General features: G+C 42.5%; 1 pseudogene; it reads right to left on the minus strand.

The window, feature by feature from the left end:
- Positions 1-1,205: 1,205 nt before the first annotated feature.
- The window catches only part of LOC118675621, a 45,355-nt pseudogene continuing 29,395 nt past the window's right edge, over positions 1,206-17,165 (minus strand).

A 17,165-nucleotide genomic window follows, 5' to 3' on the forward strand; every position in this document is an offset into this window, starting at 1 on the left:
GAAATTATCGCTGGCCTCAATTAGACCTTACTCCTTCCCAAACCAGCCAAGGAGGATGCCAGATCAGGACCTCTCCTCCATTACTGAGCCTTCATCCCACACTAGCCAATCTTCTCTAGGTGAGTGACGTTCCACACCTGGAGTCTTCTGTCCACTTACTCCCACTGACTTCTTGAAATCCTCTCTTCAGGTAAGTCCTAGCACTATGCCAGAAGACTCCTCTGCTGTTTGGTTTCCTGGTGATTTGTTTAGCAGTAGGAATGCCTGTCCTAAACAGTCACCTTTGGACTTGTGGTCTGTCACTCACCTTCCTCTCTTGTGGACCACACTTATTCTCTGTTTGGCCACAATATAAACTAAATAATGAGTCTCAATGGCCTGAAAATGGCATTTTTGATTTTAACACATTGGGTGACTAAGATAACTGCTGTCACCACAATGAAAAATGGTCAGAGATTCCCTACGTCCAAGTATTTTTCATCCTTTAGTCTCAACCTTCTCTCTGTCAATGCTGCTTTACCCATCAGATCCTTCTCCTTCACACAAAATATCATACCCCTAACACTTCTGATTCTGGATCTACTCTTGACCCAGCAAACCACTGATGTCCATCCCTTTATGTGCCCCCTCCCTCACCTGCAGTAGATTCCAAAAACCCAGACCCTCCTAACCAGAAACCACCTTTTCCCCCAGCCCCTGAGAGCCCAAATCCCAAGAATGCACGCTCCAATATAGCCTTTTTCCCACCTAACACTTGCTCTGGGGCCACCCAAAGACCACCTTCCTCAACAGCCTCTTCTATTCCTGAGCCCATTCTACCCCTGAGAGAGGGAGTAGGAACTGAGGGCATATAGTCGAAGTCCATGTCTCATTCTCTATGTCTGACCTTTCCCTGATTTAAAAAAGACTAGGTTCTTTTTCCACTGACCCAACCATCTTTACTAAGGAATTTGAGTACTTGACCCTATGACCTGACCTGGCACATCTATGTCATCCTGTGCTCCTCTCTAACCCCAGAGGAGAAGGAGCAAATATATCTATCAGCTCAGGATTATTCTGATGCCCTCCATAGACAGGTGCTGATGCAGTTCTCCAAACTTATCTGAGATGGGACTATCAGGTTAATCCTCCAGGGCACTGGCTCCGTAGCCATGTTATCACCTGTCTCATTGCCAGACTCAAAAAGGCTACCCATGGAGCTGTGTTCACTTGCCTGTGACACCCTAGAAGCTGGTTCTGATTCTGGCAACAGAGCATTGAGAATGACAAGTTTCACACTGTAAGAAATAGAGTCGGGTGTCCTTTTGCAGGATTGTGTCAGGTGATCAGCACGTGTGACAGGTGACATATTCCCTGATATATCTTCTTAAAACATTTTCTATCTGTTTCTGTTGGAATCTTCCTTTGATTACAAGTTGGTTATTACCATCTATAGAACCACTTGTACCTAATTCAGCCAATAAAAATGCGAGGAGATTTGGGCTGACGATGTAATAGTTTGCAGATATCTGTAAAGTTGACAAAAGAAGTTTTCTTGGTTCCTACTTGGACTACCTGTGCAGGTTTCATAACAAATTTCCTTTTTTCTCCAACAACCATATCTGAATTCTTTTCCCTCATGATGTTGAACACTTGATTCAGTAGCTCCTCATATGTGTAGTCTCTTTCTGAGCCTACCCAAACAGGCCCTGTCTGGTTACTGAATAAGATACCATCATCTCTTTTGCTGTCTTCATCTTTTAAGGCTTTGTCATTCTCTAGAATTTCATCCTCATCTAGGAATTTGAGATTTTTCTTTTTCTGGTTTTTTTGCCAAGCATAATGTCAAGGTCATCCTCTGGTTCAGCTGGTTCTTGAACATCACTTTTAGTCTTAAGATCCTTTCCAGTGGTTCTCAACCTTCCTAATGCCATGACCCTTTAATACAGTTCCTCATGTTGTGGTAACCCCCAACCATAAAATTATTTTCATTGCTACTTCATAACTGTAATTTTGCTACTGTTATGAATCGTAATGTAAATATCTGATATGCTATGTTTTCCGATGGTCAAGACCCACAGGTTGAGAAAGTTTACACCTTCTTCTGCCTCATCAATATCAAATATCTATTTTTTTCTTCTTTTTCTTTTGATTAAAGAAGTTCAAGTCATCTAGATCATCAGAGGCATCTTTTTTCCTACTGTTCACTTCATCAGCATCTACATCTTTGTCCTCAGTGGGCTCTGGCTCCACTTGTTTTGTTTCTGAGGGTTGAGTTTCTTCTGTCTGGGCATTTCTTCATCTAACATAAAAGGCCTCTTCTTGATAATAAAATATCAGTAGGATAAAAAATCATCTCGTCTCTGCACATGGCTGTGGCTCAAGTAGGCTCCGCACGGACGAGAAGTAGGACAGGTTTAACCCCAGGCCTCACCAACACCTCTCCCATAGCCACACTAGCTAGCCTCTTATTTCTTATTGGGTTGGAAATGTATTCCTTGTTGTCATTTCGCTTTAAATTTTTTACACAATTTTTGACATAGGAAATATAACATGTCTATATATCAAATTAATTATTTTCCTTCTTCATAATCCTCCCTTGCCCTAAATTTACTTTTTTGTGTAGTTAATGGTTTTATAAAACATGATATTAAAACTTTAATTCTTTCGGTCACAGTTTTGTCTGAGGTCTAAAAAAGTTGAGACAGAAAGGGTGGCAGGTACTCCTACATTCCAAAGTAGGTGTCTAAACTTTAATGCCTCAAAGCACTGGCGAGAGTGAAGAATACCAGTGTGTGCCCCATAGAAAAAGCTTAAAAGGATTGATAATAAAAATGGCAATGGAGGGTGGCTTTCTCATGAGGGAGTAGTTGGTGTGGATCTCACAGTTACTTTGAAGGGAGAAACTGGAAACTCTTCCTCTTCATCTCGAGCCCAGTGGGGGCTTCTAAGATGCCACTTGGGGAGCTTGGTGTGTGGTTCCCCAGGGTTTGGGGACACAGTGACCTAGACTGAGACTCAAGCCAGTAGTCCAGGGATAGATTGGCTGCTGTAACCCATGGCAGTGAAGGCTGAGTTTAGGAAGTAACAATGGATCAGTGTTTATTTCTCAGTGAAGGCTGAGTTTAGGAAGTAACAATGGATCAATGTTTATTTCTCAGAGACCAGGTGGGGAGAGGCGTGGTGGTGCAGAAATGCTGTTTGAAAGGGATCTTCTACAGTGACCAACCCTCATGGTTTGCCTGAAATTCTCCCATCCCGGAAACCCCCTGTCCTGGGCAAACCAGGGTGGTTGGTCACACCTACCTCTTGCCCAAGAAGTCATGCAGAAAGTAAGAGGGCAGCCGTCAGGAGAAAGAGAGTGAGGTGGGAAGTGAACATAAGCTCATGAGAATCGTGCCCCCAGAGGAGCTGCAGTGGAAGGGGCCAGCAGAGGAAGCTTAAAAAACAACAACAACAACAAAACCTTGCATGATAAACAGTCAGCTTTAACTGTTGGGGAGTCAACATCAGAATACCTCAGTGCCTGCCCGAACTTCATGCTGCTCACCAATCCTACTTTTATGACTAAACCTGACTGGAAGGACTTATTATCCAAAAGTGGTTGGATGAATGATGGAACCTTCCTGCCCCAAGAGAATACTCAGATACACAAGCTTGCAGGGATGGCAATGAGAAGCATGGGAACCTCAAATGTTGAACCTCTCTTTCAATGTCCCAGTCTCAGGCAATGCATGGAAAGGTGAGTCTCACAGATTGTTCCCAAGAAGCCAGTTTTTTGAAGATGCATTCATCAAGTTCGATTTCTTCTTTTCAAGGCTTATAAGGTAAACTGTATTTAGTGTTACCTTAATTCTTTGTTGATTCTTATGGAAATGTGCTATTTTGATTATAGGAGTTTTATCCTATGTAGTCACATGTTCACTCTTCAAAATAGCCCTTAGAAAAACTTCACAAATTCTCAACACTCAGCACATTAAGATTTAATTGAAATTCTATTAAAATACATTAGTGTTCAGGGATTTAATATCAAGTTTAGTCTTTCTAGACTTTGCCACTTGCAAACAGTGAGGCCACAGGCAAGCTTTTTTTTTTTTTCATTGATTGATTTTTTAAAATTTTTTATTTATTTATTTTTAAATCTTTATTGTTAAGAGTATTTAGATGTCCCCCACTTTCCCCCATTGCCCTCCCTCCACCCAGTTCTCACACTGCCCCACCCAAGGCTTTCATCACCCTATTATATATGTCCATTGGTAAGATCTTTGGTTAATCTCTTCCCATCCTTCCTCCCCACTTCCCTCTGTGATTTGTCAGTTTGTTCAATGTTTCCATGCCTCTGATTCTATTTTATTCACCGGTTTATTTTGTTCATTAGATTTCTTGTTAGCTTATTTTGATTTTTAGATTCAGTTGTTGATAGATATGTATTTATTGCCACTTTATTGTTCATATTTTTTTTATCTTTTTCTTCTTCTTCCTCTTCTTGAAGAATACCCTTTAACATTGCCTGTAATACTGGTTTGATGGTTATGAACTCCATTAGCTTTTTCTTGTCTGTGAAGCTCTTTATCTGACCTTCAATTCTAAATGATAGCTTTGCTGGGTAGAATAATCTTGGTTGTAGGTCCTTGCTTGTATCACCTTGAATATTTCTTGCCACTCCCTTCTGGCCTGCAAAGTTTCTGTTGAGAAATCAGCTGACAGTCACATGGGTGCTCACTTGTAGGTAACTAACTGCTTTTCTCTTGCTGCTTTTAAGATTCTCTCTTTGTCTTTAACCCTTGGCCTTTGAATTATGATGTGTCTTAGTGTGGGCCTCTTTGGATTCCTCTTGTTTGGAACTCTTTGTACTTCCTGAACTCATAAGTCTATTTCTTTCACCCGGTAGGGGAAGTTTTTTGTCATTATTGCTTCAAATAGGTTTTCAATATCTTGCTCTCTCTCTTCTCCTTCAGGCACCCCCATAATGAGAATGTTGTTATGTTTGAAGTATCCTTGGCCTATAAAAACTAGCAGGGATTGTGGCTGAGTGTCAGAGAGGCTGCTGGAGACCCAAGTGTTCCTTTTAAAGAGCCGGATATATGAACTTACTCGGACTCAATTCCTCTGAGCTCTAACACCAGGTGGCTTTAGGGAGACCCAGACACATATGGGGAGGAACTGGATTGTCTAGCATTAAGGCAGAAACTCAGGGTCTGCTTTCTCCCAGATTGAGTGCTCATTGGGGTCAGTGTTCCTATGCTGGGACCTCCCCCATTTCAGAGCTGGCTGGCAGCCATATCTGAGTTTCCATCAGCCTGGCTCACATTGTTCACTCAGCCCTGGTGATTCCCCAAGATCCTGCCCCATCTAATTTTCAGTTCCACCCAAGATGTTTGCAGCAGCTTTTTCATATGAATAGCCTCTCCTGGCTCAGGCTTCAGACTTAGCTAAAATCTCTCAAACCTGCCTTGCTTCACAGCTAGGCCTTGCCTAGGCACTTCCTACCCCAATACAAATAGCAGCTGTCTCCAGATCTCTCTGTAGCTCCTGCTAGGTGGCCCCAGGCAGTGACTGACTTTATCCCTCCCTGGGATCCCCAGAACCAGTGTACCTGGTGGACAGCTTCAGACCATACCAGTTCACAGGCAAGCTTTTAACCTCTCAGGACTCAGTTTCCTCAGTTATAAAATAAGGCTATAATCACGCCTATTTCAGAGAGTTGTGATGAGGGTTAAAATCTACACTAATAAAAGAGAAGCATGCAAATTGACCATCCTTCCACAATGCCCACCAGCCGATCAGAGCGATATACAAATTAACCCAACAAAGATGGAGGTTAATTTGCATACACAGGCTCAGAACGAAGACTGAAGACGGCGTAGAAGGGAGCGAAGCAGCAGAGAAGGGAAAGAGTGAAGTGGTGGAGACAGGAGGGAGCCAAGGCAGCGGAGATGGGAGGGAGCGAAGCGGCGGACAGGGGAGAGAGTGAGGCAGCAGAGACAGGAGGGAGCTGAGGCAGCAGAGAAGTGAGGGAGCCAAGGCAGCAGAGATGGGAGGGAGCAAGGTGGCAGAGACAGGAGGGAGTGAGGTGGTGGAGAAGGGAGGGAGTGAGGCAGCAGAGAAGGGAGCGAAGCCCACCAAGGCAGGCTTCGCTCCCTTCTCTGCTTTGCTCCGGCCTCAGGAAGCCCTATTCTTGCAGGAATAGGCCCCAGGAAGCCCTATTCTTGCAGGAATCTTCCTGCAAGGGCCTCCAATAAGTTAATGAATAGAAAACACTTTAAAAAGTGTCTAACATGTAGTAAGTGCTATGTGTTTGCTATTCTGTCATTATTATACAGAGATGTGGTACATGTGGTTGTTTTACACAGTGTCAATCTAACTTAGCTCAGACTCTGTTTCTTTCTCTTCTTTCCCTTATAGGATTAGTGTTGCCACAGGAAAAATGTATATGACATTTGAAGGGAAGAAATGAATCAGTAGTTGGGAGTACAGATCTTTCAGTTTAAGCCCAATGTCCCCTTCAGCTCTCTGAATCTGGGTGGTATTCATGTGCTGGGCTCCCCATAATGAAGGTGACAGGTCACACACATCATGGAGATGGCAGGAATGAGAGAAAGATGCAACTTCCATCTTTCCTGCTTTTCCCCACTTCAGACCATATTTCTTTCTCATTTGCCAACTCTGCTGACATGAGGCCAGTACCATATTCAAAACCAACTGCCATGCATTGATTTCCTAACTGCTTCCACAGTGTGTAACTCGCAAACAAGCCCCTTACTCCTCATCACTCACAATGATTAAGCCACCCTGATAGAACCCTAGTTGATATGATGACTCTGTGTGTATCCAAATTTATTCTGATGACTTTCAGTAAAATATTGTCATTTCATCATGTATGTTTTGCACATTTTTAAAAAAATATTTTTTTTATTGATGTCAGAAAGGAAGAGAGAGAGAGAGATAGAAACGTCAATGATGAGAGTGAATCATTGATTGGCTGCTTCCTGCATGGCCCCCTCTGGGGATTGAGCCCACAACCAGAGCATGTGCCCTTGGTCAGAATCAAACCTAGGACCGTTCAGTCTGTAGGCTGACACTCTATTCCAGCCGTGGGGAAACTACGGTCCGCGGGCCAGATCCAGCCCGTTCGGCTGTTCTATCCTGCCCGCGGAGCCGAAAGAGCAGAGGGTTCTCTTGCTCTCCCCTCCACTCCTTCACCAGCAGCAGTGTTAACATGGCAACGTTGGGAAACACGGCCGCAGCTCCTTCTTCTGAGTCCAGTTTAAGAACCCATTGTGGCCCTCGAGTCAAAAAGTTTGCCCACCCCTGCTCTATTCACTAAGCCAAACCAGCTAGGGCTGTTTTGCAGATTTTTAATAGGCTTGCTCTTAGTACTTTATGTCTTTTGTTGACATTGAGAATGGGATCCTTTTTTTTGCTTATCATGTCTTCTAATAGGTAAACTTAGAGAAATTATTGATTTTTGTATATATTATATTATATCTTGGCACTGTAACAAACTCTTTTATTCATTCTAGAAGGGTTTTTTCCCCTTTGTGTTGAATTTATTGGAGTGACATTTATTAATAAAGTTATATAGGTTTCAGATGTACAATTCTATAATACATCATCTGTATATTATATTGTGTGGCCACCACCCCAAGTCAAGTCTCCTTTCATCACTATTTATCCCTCTTTTACCTTCTTCTACCTCACCCCAGCCCTTCCCTCTGTTAATCACCATTCTATTGTCCGGTTCTGTGAGTTTTGTTTTTTTCTTAATCCCTTCATTTTTTTTACTCAGCCCTACAAACTCCCTCCCCTCTGACAGCTGTTAGTTTGTTATCTATCTATGAGTCTATTTTGTTTGTTAGTTTAATTTGTTCATCATGAGTGAAATCATATGATACTGGTCGTTCTTTGGCTTATTTCACTTAGCATAATACTCTCCAGGTCCATCCATGCTGTCATAAAAAATTAAGGAATCCTTCTTTTTTAGAGCCACATAGTATTTTATTGTGTAAATGTACCACAGCTTTTTTATCTGCTCACCTACTGATGGGCACTTGGGCTGCCTCCAAATCTAGGCTATTGTAAATAACACTGCAGTGAACACAGGGGTGAATATATTCTTTCTGATTGGTGTTTCAAGTTTCTTCAGATATATTCTTAGAAGTGGAATCACTGGGTCAAATGGCAGTTCCATTTTTAACTTTTTAAGGAAACTCCATACTGTTTTCCATAGTTGCTGCACCAGTCTGCATTCCCACCATTAATGCACTAGGTTCTCCTTTCTCCACATTCTCACCAGCACTTGTTGTTTGTTGATTTACCAATGGTAGCCATTCTGACAGGTGTAAATGGTACCTAATTATGGTTTTAATTTGCGTTTAGAAGTTTTTGTGGTTTTTTTTTTTCAGGTACTCTTTATATCACTTAGGAAAGGAGAAAGTACTGGAAGCACAGTATCGTACCCTTTTCCTCTTCTTAGGTGTGTCTAGCTTGACCCATAAGAAACCCTCTTTATTTCCCTCCCATTCCCTCTTTCCTCCATGGAAGAAAGTATTTCTCCCTCTGTGGCTCTTCAGCACAATATTTGAAGCTACTTTCCAGATGTTCTTTGGAAAAGGGTGTTTGTGAAGCTCTTCCATGATCTTCCACTGCTAATAAAAAATAAAGCAACTGCCTCCCAGACCCCCAATTCCTCCTGGCTTTACCCCAGCCCTTGGAATGGGTTTTTCAGTTCAGCTCATATTATCGAGGGTCCTTTTCAGCCAGTGATAATCAGATCAAGTTGCAAACATGAAACATAAATGACTCAGAATCTGAATGGACTCACCCCTGGTGATATTTCAGCCCCACAGAAACTGGGTCTGCTTTACTAAGAAAATCTAGTACAGAGGCAAAGAAGCCAAGAAGGCTGAAAGAGGGGACAAAGCTTAAATAAGAAAATCATAAACACTTAAGAAAAAGAATAATTTTGCTCAGTCCATGCACTTAGTAAACATTCAGTTCTTAATGGCCAGAATATACCATCATTGCTTGCATGAAAAGGACTATTCATCATCCACAGCTCTTAGTTGAATCACTGGTATTCAACACACAAAACATATCACACTTTAAAATGCATAAATAAAAAAAGTATCAGTGGTTCTGCTGAATGAATATACTGTGCTTTCTCAAAACAGATAAAAGCATATGCTTTCCACTCACTGGACCCATGAGCCAAATCTTACCCATCACCTCTGATTGTACAGACTGCAAACTAGGAATGGCTCTTCTTTTATAATTTTAAATTGTTAGAAAAACAAATGAAAAATAATACTTTGAGACATATTAAAATTATATAAATTTTAAATTTCAATGTTGTTAAAAGATAAACTGAGGCATATTAAAAATTTTAAGAGTTATTTGAGCAAAAATCAGCTTGAATCAGGCCACCAAACCAGCTGTGGTGAGAGTACTGCAATGACAAGAGGCAGGAGAGGCTTTCATAGGGAAGAGGTAGAGGCAAAGTGGAGACATCAGATATCGTTGACCTGCTTTAGCTCTACACCCAGCTGCCAGTGTGTGCATGGCTGTCCTTGGGCTTCAATTTCGTAAACTTGAGGCATCTGCAGGTGCAGATTTGGGTTTTCTTATGTAGTTGCCCCAGGATTGGAGCCACCTAAACCTAATGGCTTCCCTGTTTAACTAATTTACAGTGCCCATACTGAAATTGTATTGAAACAGAGTCACACTCATTTGCTTATATTGTCTGTGGCTTATTTCTCATTAAAACAAGAGCTCAGTCTTTGAAAGAGTATGGCCTAAAATGCTTACTGCCTGGTCCTTTCCAGAAGACATTTGCTGACTCCTGGATAGGGTTTCATACTTGGGCACTATTCATATTTTGGACCACTCCCTGTCTATCCTTGTCTCTTTTAACAAAACATCTCCAAACACTGCCAAATGTTCCTTGGGAGGGTGTCAACATCCCTCCCAGTTCAGAAGCAAGGTTGTAAGTGATAGAAACACCAACCCTATAGTTTTTACAAATCTGTATCCATGATTTAGGTTGTTAAAGGTTAAGAAAATAAGAAGAAGGGAAGGAAAGGGAAAGGAAAAAACACAACTATATCCTTGTAAAATTTTTAAAATACCCACCTTTGACCAGGCAAATGAGTGCAAAGACCCAGAGTGAACTTCAGAGGGAAAGTGGATCCCTGAATGCTCATATGGAGCAGAGAAGCTCTCCTGGACCACCAAGGTGAGAGAAATAACCCTCTTTTATCCACTAGGGCAGTGGTCGGCAAACCACGGCTCGCGAGCCACATGAGGCTCTTTGGCCCCTTGAGTGTGGCTCTTCCACAAAATACCACGTGCAGGCGTGCACGTACAGTGTGATTAAAACTTTGTGGCCCATGCACAGAAGTTGGTTTTCGGCCTGGGCGAGTCTATTTTGAAGAAATGGAGTTAGAAGAAGTGGGGGGTGTCAGTTGGTCGGGAGATGGGAGACATGGAGCAGGCGGGCCACAGGATACGCAGCGCGGGGGAGGTTCATTGTTTTGAGGTACATTCACTGAGGTCGACCCCTTCCAGTTCTCCCATCCACACTCGTCTATCTGAAACAAGTATACAAGACGAGTGTGGATGGAAGAGTTGGAAAGGGTAGACCTCAGTGAACGTACCTCAATCAGATTGAGGACGTTTTTAGCAAAGGCCAGCTTAGGAGTACCCTAATTAAGTCAATAACAATGTACCTACCTATATAGTTTAAATTTAAAAAATTTGGCTCTCAAAAGAAATTTCAATCATTGTACTGTTGATATGTGGCTCTGTTGACTAATGAATTTGCCGACCATTGCACTAGGGTGTTAAGTTCTTGCCATAGCAACTTACACTTTCCTGTAACTAATATCAAAACCAAAAACTTAAATGAAAGATCAAGGCAGTCTCTTATGATTTGTTAAAGCCCAAATGGCATCAGAACCCCCACAGTGCCTGGCACACAGCAGGTGCTTCATAAATAGTGACTAAATGAGTGAGTGTGGCATCTTTAGGAGCGGTTGGAACAAGAGATGCCCAATTGTCTCATAGAATAATTTGCCTGAAAGTAAATCTAAGTGGAGTGTTGCAATCTATGATAAGAAAAGCAAACAGCACAAAAATCACAACCGTAGATTAAAATACTGTGTGAATCTGTGTGCACAATGTCAAAGCATTGCTTATTACACATCAGTCATTTAAGTGATTTTCAGATAGTAATCTCAGTCACTCATTTTCTAAAGTAAAAGACTTATCATGAACAGTCATATACAGACAGGTAAATTCTCCTTTTAACAAGTTTGATGAGACATGAGAATTTCTATGCTGTCCATGATCCATAAGAAAATGAAGACCCATTGCTGCAGAATGAAAGACAAATGCAGAGTCACTATTTACTCTGTAGAGGGAAGTCTTATGTAGCATATAGCATATGACACCAACTCCATTCGCTGAACATTTTTGAAGGCCTAATATGTGAGAGAATTGCATTACAGTGAAGAATTCAAAGATAGCAACAAAAATAAATAAATAAGTACATACAGATATCAGAGGCAGAGTGAATTGCATAGAACAGTGGTTTAAGTTTCTAGAAATGGCAACTAACAGGGGCCTGAACAGCTCTGGCTACGCTGACACTTTCTGTGGTATCTCTTTGCAATGCCTATCTCAAAGGTTGTTCTAAGGCTTAAAAAAAATAGTGTCCATAAAGTACATGGTATATCTGACCATTAGCAACTGCTAGTTCCTTTCTTCATACCCTGTATATACAAAATGTTTCACTGGTGATTTGTTCTAGAGCAATAAAAAATATTTTGCCTATCCCGAGCTCCCACATGTATGCTGGTGCTCCAACACTCTACACCCAGGGCAAAGAAAGAGCACTGCATTTTGTAAACCAAAGGATAATTGTCTATGATGGAGATCAGGGGTTTCAGAAGCAAGCAAGAAAATTCCACTCTCTACTTCAAAAATACAACTAAAAGACAAAACGGACATCATCCAGAACCACAGGAAGACTGGCTGAGTGGAAATTCTACAACTAGAAAGAAAGAGAAAAGCACACTGAGATTCAGAGGAGGTATGGAAGTAAAGTGCAGAGGTACGGAGGCGCACGTGGAAAGGGTTGGCAACTGAGGGCACAGTTGTCTTTTTCAATTGGGAGGGAGTCTCAAGCTCCTGATTGCTTTGAACTCCAGTTCCGGGCGAATCTCTGGGGACCCAGACTCATATGGGGAGAAACTGGACTGTCTGGCATCAGTTGGAACTCCAGGGTGGCTTTCTCTCAAAGGTGCTTACAGCGATTAGTGGGACACTGAGACCAGGAGCCTCTTAGGGCAGGACTGAGGAGCAGCCATAGCTGCTTGCTCCGCTCTGTTGATCCCCTGAGACCCCGCCCCACCCAGGCTGTGTGCAGAGGCTTTTGCATATAAAAGGCCTGGCCCTTTGCAATCTGAAAATTACCTAACAAACTGCAGCTGGGTCAGAGAGACCCAGAACATCCAAAAGAAGGCCAAAGGCCCCACAGCAGCTTGCATTGCTTCACAGCTGGGCCTCATCTGGGCACCTCCAAACCCCAAACAAAGAAGGGGAATATGCAGATCTCGCCATAGCTCCTGCTGGGTAGCCTCAGGCAGAGGCTAAATTAGCACCTCCTTAGAGATCCAAGAGCCCGTGTACCCAGTGGTCAGAGTGGAACCATCCAGATTACAACTCCTCAGATCCATAAGGGACACACTCAGGAGGCAGACTCAGTGAGCACCAAAGCCGCACTGAAGCAAGTCTTGCCCCAGAAGGGTGTCTGCAGCACAGAAGTTCTCCCACTGCAGACACAGTTGATTCTCACAGACAATTGGCCTGGAGGCCAATTCCTCCCAGTGATACCTACAACAATCAAGGCTTAACTACAAAAATACTGTGCACACAGCTCACAAAGGAGTGCACCAAGAGTGTCCACCTCAAGTAATTGGGGAGGCTGAGCCACTGGGCCCTATAGGACACCTAGCACAGAAAGCCACTCTATCAACACAGGGAAGCATAAAGAATGCGGAGACAAAGAAATGGGTCACAAATGACAGAAATGGAGGACAGCAAACTACTGGATATAGAGTTCAAAACTACACTTCTAAGGTTTTTCAAGAATTCTCTAGAAACTGCTGATACATTTAGTGAGACCCTCAAGAAATCTAGTGAGACCCTCGAGGTTATGAAAAAGGACCAACTAGAAATTAAGCATACACTGACTGAAATAAAAAATATTATACAGACTCCCAACAGCAGAACAGAGGATCGCAAGAATCAAGTCAAATATTTGAAGTACGAAGAAGCAAAAAAAACCAACAGGAAAAACAAAAAGAAAAAAGAATCCAAAAATATGAATATAGTGTAAGGAGCCTCTGGGACAACTTCAAGCGTACCAACATCTGAATTATGGGGGTGCCAGAAGAAGAGAGAGAGCAAGATATTGAAAACCTTTTTGAAGAAATAATGACAGAAAACTTCCCCTACCTGGTGAAATAAATAGACTTATAAGTCCAGGAAGCACAGGGAACCCCAAACAAAAGAAATCCAAAGAGGACCGCACTAAGACACATCATAATTAAAATGTCAAGAGCAAAAGACAAAGAGAGAATCTTAAAAGCAGCTAGAGAAAAAAAGTCAGTTACCTACAAGAGAGTACCCGTAGGACTGTCAGCTGATTTCTGAACAGAAACTATGCAGGCCAGAAGGGAGTGGCAAGAAATATTCAAAGTGATGAATAGCAAGAACCTACAACCAAGATTACTTTACCCAGCAAAGCTATCATTCAGAATTGAAGTTCAGATAAAGAGCTTCACAGATAAGAAAAAGCTAAAGGAGTTCATCTCCACCAAACCAGTATTATATGAAATGCCGAAAGGTATCCTTTAAGAAGAGGAAGAATAAGAAAAAGGTAAAGATACAAATTATGAACAACAAATACACATCTATCAACAAGTGAATCTAAAAATCAAGTGAATAAATAATCTGATGAACAGAATAAACTTGTGAATATAATAGAATCAGGCGCATAGAAAGGGAATGGACTCACTATTCTTGGGGGGGGGGGGAAGAGGTGTGGGGGTGTGGGAAGAGACTGGAAAAAAATCACACACCTATAGATGAGGAACAACTGTAATAATCTGAACAATAAAGATTTAATTTAAAAAAAGAAAATAAAATTCCACTCTGGTGATTTATGCTAAAAGCTAGTTTATTGGAAATAAATTCAATAACTTTTAGAAGCCACAGAAAGCCCCAAAATGATTTCTCATTTCTATTTTTCCTTGGCCATAGGGACTGTTGTTATAATATCACTGTTAGCATGGCCACCTTGGGATACTTCAGTGGTTTTCTTGACTATCTCCTAGTGCCAGATCCCACTTCTATACCAGCTTCTGGGCCCTCATGCTGCTGGGCCCTCATGCTCACAGGCCTGGCCACTAGCCTGGGTCCTAGACAGACAGCACTGGAGATGGCTCCTGCTGTGTCTGGTGTGCTCAATGCTTTGCTTCAAACATCACCATGTCTTTTACAGCCTACTTCACCAGTTTCCCCTAAGATGTGGTTAGGCCAGTCCATCTATCCACCTCTGCAGAGCCTTCCCAGAGGCTGCACCCGAAGGCAGGTTAGTACAACTTGGAAGTTCAGGAGAGCTAACAGCCAAGTGAGGGAGACTGATCCATGGGGGATGGACGGAAGAAAGAGGCCAGCAGGCAACTCCTGACCTCTGCTCTGCTCCTGCTGGACTGTTCTGAGGCGGGGCTCGTGCAACGCTGTGGACCTGTCTCATACAACTGAGCACCTACTATGTCCTGAGGGAGTATAGTCATGTCAATGTGTTTAATCCTCACTTGAGGATATGCTTGTTGATTTGAGAGAGAGGTGTGTGTGTAGAAAGAGAGAGAGAGAGAGATAGAGAGAAAGAGAGAGAGAGGGAGATGAGTGAGAACATCGATTGGTTGCCTTCTGTATGTGCCCAGTCCAGGGATGGAACCCAAAACCCAGATACATGCCCTGACCAGAAATTGACTGCAACCTTTCGGTGTCTGAGACATGGCCATATTTGTAATCAGTGCTTGGTATCGTCTTTTCCTACTGCCCTGCCTCACTTCCCTTTTTCTCCTCATGCTTATTTCCCTGAGATTGCTCTCCTCAACAAAAACTTGGCATCTTGTTTTTTCCAAGCTCTTTTATGTAGGAAACTCATTCTAACTCAGGGCCACACCCTCAAATTTCCAGTTGCCAGGCTGAAACCCTCAGTTAACTGATAATTGGCTACCAGGCCCATGCCCTGTGGCAGCTAGCTAAGGAAGGAATATCTCTCACGCATATGATGCTATAGTGGGAGGGGGTGTCCTGCCTCTTATCTACTTGTAATTAACCCCAAACAGGAAGATTTTTGTTTTCTAAACAGTATTGAAGTGACAAATGTCTCCTCTGAACAGCTTGGCCTTAGTGCGCCCTCCCTGCCCTGGGTTTCTACATGTGGCCTGTCTTCCCTCTGTGCAGCACTACCCAGGGCATCTCCACTTCCATCTCCCAATTCTGCCACTCAGTCCTCATATGTTCTAGACCCTCTGCTCTGAGGTACTGGATGCTCCCGTCTTCTCCATTAGACCAATAGTCCACATTGGCCCCTTCTTCCTAGCTTTCCACATTCCAAGATAAAAAATTCTATTCCCCTTTGCATTTCACAGTCCACTGGCTATGCAGCTTCCTCTCACCTCACCCTGGCACTGGGCCCCCTGCCCGATTCAGGATTCCAATTCTCTACTGCTTGAAAAGTAATAGTAGATAGTTGTAGGAATAAACAGAAAATGCTGGACATCTTAGATATTTTCGGATAGAGGAAGATTAAGCAGAGTCAGTAAGGATCCAATCTTTGGATTTGAACAAGGTGACCAAACAGTTCAGTCCTTCTTTTTTAAAAAGTGTCTGGGGACAAGGCCAGACTGCCTTCAAAGGGGAGTCCCGGTGACTGCAGATGTGCTAGGCTATAGTGGTAGTCATCATGTTGCTGCCTACTTGGGCGAAAATGTACACATTGGTGATTGAAAACATTTTTCATTTATGCAAATGGAAATGGGGCCAAGAGACATATAAAAAAATGCTCAAAGTCACTAATCATCCAAGAGATGCAAATCAAAACGACAATGAGGTACCATATCACACCTGTCAGAATGGCTACCATCAAGAAATCAACAAACAAACAAACAAAAAATAAAAGAAATCAACAAATGCTGGTGAGGATGTGGAGAAAAGGGAACCCTTGTACACTGCTGGTGGGAATGCAGACTGGTGCAGCCATTATGGAAAACAGTTTGGAGTTTCCTCAAGAAATTAAATATGAAACTGCTATTTGACCCAGTGCTCCCACTTCTAGAAATATATCCTAAGAAACCTGAAACACCAATCAGAAAAAATGTATGAACCCCTATGTTCATACCAGCCCAATTACAATAGCTAAGATCTAGAAACAGCCCAGGTGCCCGTCAGTAGATGAGTAGATAAAAAAGCTATGGTACATTTATACCATGGAATACTATGCAGCAGTAAAAAATAATCTGTTACCTTTTGAGACAGTATAAAGGGACCTGGAGAGTATCATGCTAAGTGAAATAAGTCAGTCAGAGAAAGACATATGATCTCATTCATATGTTGAATCTAAGAAACAAAATAATCTAATGAACTGAGTGGCTCCAGAGACTCAAAGTGTGGAATCTCAGAGGGAATGCAGGGAAGGCAGAGGAGGGTAGGTGAGTGGGAGGTAATGACTACCACTATAGTCTAGCACATCTGCAGTCACCAGGACTCCCCTTTGAAGACAGTCTGGCCTTGTCCCCAGACACTTTTTAATCTTCTTCTATCAATCAAAGACCTTGTATGCATATATGCATAACCCATGGGCACAGGCAATAGGGTGCTGAAGGCCTGAGGTGGAGGAGTGGCGGGCTGGGCTGAAGGAGGTTAATGGGGGGAAAAAGGAACATGTGTAATACTTTCAACTAGAAAGAATTATTAAAAAACAAAAACAAACAACAACAACAGCAACAAATTTTTGTTGTTCTTCTTCTTGGCCAGTCCTCCATTGCTCTGATCAACAGGCTCTCCTCTCAGACACTTCTGGGGACCCTGAGGTGAGCCACTGCATTGTA

Source organism: Myotis myotis, unplaced genomic scaffold, assembly GCF_014108235.1.
Source record: "Myotis myotis isolate mMyoMyo1 unplaced genomic scaffold, mMyoMyo1.p scaffold_m19_p_2, whole genome shotgun sequence".
Classification (NCBI taxonomy): Eukaryota; Metazoa; Chordata; class Mammalia; order Chiroptera; family Vespertilionidae; genus Myotis; species Myotis myotis.